The sequence below is a fragment of the Tasmannia lanceolata genome, unplaced genomic scaffold (genome assembly GCF_043159265.1).
Source record: "Tasmannia lanceolata isolate RefF3 unplaced genomic scaffold, GAP_Taslan_0.1 ptg000003l, whole genome shotgun sequence".
Lineage (NCBI taxonomy): Eukaryota > Viridiplantae > Streptophyta > Magnoliopsida > Canellales > Winteraceae > Tasmannia > Tasmannia lanceolata.
This window is the reverse complement of record NW_027518680.1, coordinates 6,717,583-6,723,506: the sequence shown is the minus strand read 5'-3', so window position 1 is coordinate 6,723,506 and position 5,924 is coordinate 6,717,583. Positions and strand designations below refer to the sequence as shown.

General features: G+C 35.6%; 1 long non-coding RNA gene across 3 annotated transcripts; it reads right to left on the bottom strand.

Annotated features, from left to right (window-relative positions):
- Positions 1 to 925: 925 nt before the first annotated feature.
- On the bottom strand, positions 926 to 5,321 carry LOC143860628 (uncharacterized). Of its 3 annotated transcripts, XR_013239762.1 has the most exons (5): positions 5,147 to 5,321; positions 4,970 to 5,040; positions 2,836 to 2,992; positions 1,650 to 1,827; positions 926 to 1,197 (listed from the first exon to the last, which is right to left on the bottom strand). It is a non-coding gene; the product is annotated as an uncharacterized LOC143860628 (long non-coding RNA). The 3 variants fall into 3 exon arrangements; XR_013239761.1 differs by having other exon boundaries at positions 2,836 to 5,040; XR_013239763.1 differs by lacking the exon at positions 4,970 to 5,040.
- Between the last annotated feature and the right edge of the window lie 603 nt (positions 5,322 to 5,924).

The following is a 5,924-nucleotide window of genomic DNA, read 5'->3' as shown; positions in this document are numbered from 1 at the left end:
TTTCTTCACTTTTATCAACCCCTTTATCTTCTATTCAATCTTAATTCCTATTTACCATTTCCTTTTCTCTTCAATCTTAACTCAGTTTTATCAATCCCTTTCATCCATCAGTAACTTAAATTCCTTCATTTTTATTTTACATGAGTTAATGGTACTTGAAAATTAATTGTGGTTTTCTTGCATCCAAACTTTATTTCAAACAGTTATTAGAACTTACTGCAATCACCTCTGCTCGATTTAAATTCTTCTTGGACTAGCAAAGAGCCCTGATCTGACCTAATTACAAGATTTTTCACGTGCCTGGTAAATCTTTGAGGGCTGCTAGCAAAACGAAAACCGTTTTGCAAAAAAAAAAGAAAAAAAGACAGAAATCCTATGTTGTGACTCAGACAAGTCAGCTCGAATCCCCACGAAATGCAAAAAACACAGGTGGCAATGACCAAATCGTTCGTCAATCTTACTTTCGTCTTTATTTTTCAAACAAAATCCCGTTTTGGAGGTGTTTTCCTAACTCTTTTCAGTTTCTTGAAATCCCAAATATAGAATTCTTAATTTGTTTCAGAAGTTCTTATGGTTTCAATTTCTTTAGCCTAAACCAGACCTATACCTTTTCTATAACCTGAGATCTTTCTAGTCATTCCAAACCTATTTCCCTCATTAGTAATTTTTTAATGGTCATTTCTTTCGTTAGTATTGCATGGTGCCTTATATGAATCAAAATCTCGTCACCTGATTTGAAATTCATTTCCAAGTAGGAATTCACTCACTGGTCTGAATCCTCTTCCATCAAGGATTTATTTTAATGTCTGCTATTTGTATTTACTACTTCATTAAACAAAGTCCAACCTATTAAAGAAGACAACTACTTTAATCGTTATGTAAGCTCTCTGTAAGTTTCCTGCACGAGAGAGAGGGAGAGATTACAGGAAATAAACCTCAAGTCCTCAAACAATTTCACTCCCCAATGGCTAAAAAAATAACTTCACTACAATTCCTACATTTGCAACCACCCTTCTGCAAAAGGCAACCCATATGCAGAGGAAATTACATTAATCAACTTAACAAAGTTTGATTGCAGCAAACATATCCGTGTATGATCTCTTACAAGATATTGCTATAGCAATCTTCAATTTTAAAAGGGTACCTCTAAGAGTGAAGATACCATGTTCCTCAATAATATGCTTTTCTTGGATTGGTCTGCGAAAAGCAGAGAGCAAAACAAATGAACAAACTAATTTATTCAATGGCGGTACGGGTATGCATAATAAAAATGTTCAGAAGTAAAATGTAAGAAATGAAAAATAAGCATAGATGCTACCACATGCTGGTGACAGTATGCTATATATACTTGGATAGAGATTTTATAGAAAACTTATAAGATACCAAATATTGGAAGGAAATCATATAACTTGCTAAGCCTTGAGCACAGGGGGATACAAGCTTATGAAGAAAGATTATAATATGAAGAATATAGCACCATTTGATCACAATCAGACCGGTGATGAGATACTGCAAAAGCATATCAGATTTTGAGTGGAGCCCATCGTCACCATTAAGCAATGCTAAATAGTAACAAATATAACAGGTTTATGTACCAGAGGATTCCTGAATAGAGACTAAAATGTAAGGGAGGAGAGAGATGTCCTTACAAGAGGATTTGGTCTGTAACGATAACCGAGCACCATCCGCTTCTTATACTGCTCGTAGATGTCATCATCAGGCGTGACCTCACCAGGCTGTTCTGCTCCAGCACCCAAATTGTTCAATTTACATTTCCTGCCATCACCGGATTTGCACTCCCACTTTTGGAACTGCCAAGTCCCTCACCTGCCACAGACACATTCAGCTACAGAACTTTGCAACAGATTATCCCTGATAATCTTGTAGTTATACCAGATATCACTCAGACAACCCTAATTTTGCTATAAAATAGCATAAGCTCTATTTTAGAGGAGCAATAACAGGAAGTAACAGTAAGGTTGCTCCATTGTGACCTGGTGGTCTCCAAAGCATGGGTAAGGCTGCGTACATCTAGCCCTCCCAAGACCCCGCAATGGCGGGAGCCTCGTGCAATGGGCCGCCCTTTGTTTACTAGCAGGAAGTCAGGAACAGAAACAGCCAGGTGGTTTGGCCCAAATGCCGAGCTCACAGGGAGTAGCCGTCCCAGCGATGGCGAGGAGTCCTTCCGGGTAATCCTTATATCATTTTTTTAGGTCACCGATATTCCAACTACCATGTTTTTATAAGGAGACATTTTTTTATTATTTAACCATCCCATGGTTTCTTCGGACATAAGTATATCTTGATGGCAGTTTAATGAAACATAATGTTTATAACTCACTAAATTAATATACAAGTGCAAGTATATCACACATAGATGCATTAAACTACTAAATACTAAATGTAGAAGGCTAACACTGGGAGGTTACCAATAAAGGCTGCAAAGTCTAATACTTAACCACTTGGGCCATCAGGAAGACCCTAGATCCATAAATGAAATTTAAGATTCACCTAGAGCTTTGGATGCCTTTTGTTCGCGTTACTCGCAAATAACTGGTTAGCCGATTATTTAGCTAGAAGAGAAGTATTTTATTTACTTTATGTATCGAGGAATTTTTTACCTCTCTGTAATTTTCTTTTTCTTTCTTCAATTAACTATGATTATTCAAAAGAAAAAAGAACTGCTAATGTATCTTAAAGAGCATATACAAAGGAACGTAATTTTATATTGCAAGCAATATATAAACTAGATTACAACTAAGCCACATGTAAAGAAAATTACTAAATCATGAAAGTTAGCAGCAAAATGGAAATCATTGTATTAACCAGACATACTTAAAAGGTGTGTCACCAGGATTCCTTTGGCATGTTACATAATCAATCTGCCTTCCATTCTTTGCAAATTACTGTTGTAGCAGGGCATGCCACATTGTCGAATTCTTTCAATCAACATCTCTTTCCACCAAGGTTGATAGAGACTTTAAGACATAAGCTGCATTCATGAGATGCGAAACTTTCAAGAATGTTTTTTTACACACTCCCCCATGGGGTGGAGAAAGAAATTTTCAAGATTGAAAGCACACAATTGCAACAATGCAATTGATAGTATATTTTATTAAGAATGTAAAGTTGCCCAAATGCATCAGTACTCTGGACACGTGCTCTCTTCAATTTTCAAAATCAAATATCTTCTTAGTTGACCCAGGGAAGTCGGATATTGGGGGTACAATAAAAATAAAATGGCATTAGCTTTGAACTCGTGCTGCTTGTTAGCAGAAAGAAACATATTGATTTCGGTTGCCCCTAAATTAAATGGAAAATTAGAAATTTTGGACATGGCATGAATTGGAAATATGTGATGTCGTGGTGTGATATAACATTCATAGACCTGGATATAAATGAAAGAACATAATATTTGGAAGAGTGGCTCAAATGGTCAAATGTTTTAAATACATATTGAAATGAAATCCTTACACCAACTGCAATAGAATTGCAATGAAGTACAAGAATGACTAATCAATATATAATTATATCTGGAAAAGAGAAATGCAAGGTGTGTTTGAATGAGGATGTATGGATTCAAATCATTATGAGTATGCATCCATAACTATCAGCAAATCACAATTGGGAGATTTGATTGGAAATAGTATATTTGGATATCCTGACGTGCGCTTATGGACTATCATTTTTATCATTCAAAAACTTAGATTCATCGAGAGAAATAACAAAAACATATAATCAACATCTACTGAAAAAGGAAAAAGATAAATAAATTAATCTTCTCAATGAATCCGAGCTCCTAGACGCTTGTGCATAAAAACATTCAAACAAAAACTACCATTGGAGATTAACTTGCATGGAGGGTCAATTGTGCATGACAATCCCCCCTGGTCTCAACCTAGCATGTAGAATTCAATAGAGGATGGATATCATCACCAATGGAATAACAGCTGGGAGATAAGTTTCTAAAATGTTTTAGCATGTACTTGGTATCATTGATCAACTTGCTTATATGTGCAGGAAAGGTACATTCAATAGAGATTTTTCCTTGCCGAGAAATTCCCAAGAATGATATTTGTGACATAGGTTTAAGCTTATCCATAAATGAGCCATCGCTGACAAAAAGGCTAGAACCATCTCCTCATCCATAGATGATGAATCAATTTACAGCTGAGGAAATTGATGTCTTTATGTGTATTGCTTTGAGAACCTTATGGAGGTGCACTGTCTTAACAAGCTAGCTTTCTGAATACTAAGGCATTGAAATGGACTACCCATAAGCTGGTTTTGGTAATTGTGAAACTGGCTGCATTCCTTAAACTTCAAATCAGAAATATATAAACGTACAAGGATTGTGACAGTCAAAATACAAGATAACACACATATTAATAAATATGAACTGATCACCCCAAAACTCCGACTGAGCCACGGTCCATAGTTATCTTAAACACCAAGATTCCTGTATTTTGAACTCGAAATTTTGGTTTTATCAGCTGACTCAAAAAAAGACAGTTGAGAGAGGAAGAAGCTTCAGAATGCTCATGTACTAACAGATTGAATTTAGTTTATAAGGGTCCTAAACTTGAGGCAATTAATCCAATACCAGCAATCTAATTTATACAAAAGACTTGCATTTCCTATCATATACCATTTGAATAAACATAAACAATGTTTCAAATCATAAACAAAAAACTGCATCCAGGTCCAAATAAAACAAATCTTACCTTCGGAATTGAGAAAAGAAAAAAAAAAGGAAAAACATTGAAACACAAGACATAGATATTCTTTAAAATGGGGAGAGTTTCAAATTAGGGAATATCAGTAGCAGATTAACCATAGCATAAAATCAGAAATCAATAACATCAAATCGGGAAAAAAGAAAAAACATTTCAAGCCAAATGATCCTTCCTTATTTTTTGTTTGAATGGCAATAATCCTTCCCTAATTTTGAGAAACTTCTAGCGCATACCATCTCATCTGTCTCTAAGAAATTACCCTGGTTGAAACCCTTATAATTCCTACAACCCTATCGATCAAACACTGCATCGACCCAGAGAGAAAACGTAAACCCATCAGAAGCCCTAAATCGCAAAATCGCAATAAAAATTGAAACCAAGGAGAATTTTCCTAAAAAGAATGTCCATACCTCTTTCTGTAGCACTATAAACAACCAAATCTCAAACGATGTTTTATTTTCCCACTAATCGAAAATTTGGAGTGTATGGTGTGTTTGGCGTACCGTTTGAAATGGCGTTTGAAACGCCGTTTTGCAGAACGGCGTTTTGGTTCAAAACGGCGTTTTGCCAAACGGCGTTTTCATGTTTGGTTGGTCAGATCAAAACGACGTTTTAAACGGCAAACGGAGGTATTGTGTGTTTGGTTGCAAATGCCTCAAAATGGAGTTTTAGTGGTAAAATGACCAAAAAGGGCATTGTTTGGTTGGCCTCAATGTAACTCAACTACTCTCTCATTAGGCCCAATATTAAAAGGTTATTAGGATCTCATTCAAACACAATTAAAATTAAACATCATTGCCATAAATAGTTATACTATTGTTAAAAAAAAAAAAAATTAAAAAGTGGCAAAATGAGTAATTTAAATATCACATAATTCATCACGAATGCGGTCCCGAACCGAACCCATGAAAGCATCATCATGTGCATAGTCAAATGTGTCATTCTGATCCATCTATTTTTCCATACACCAAATGTGCGCTCTATAATGTTCCTAAGAGAGGCGTGTGCTTGATTAAATTTCTCATTTGAACCACTTATTGGTTGAGTACCATGTCGAAAAGCTGGAACATGTGACCTTTGTCCCTTGTATGGGGCCAAGTATCCCTTCATATTGGGGTAGCCAGCATCAACCACATAATATTTATCTACATCAAATTTGAAAAAAAATTATGTAAGATATTATATATT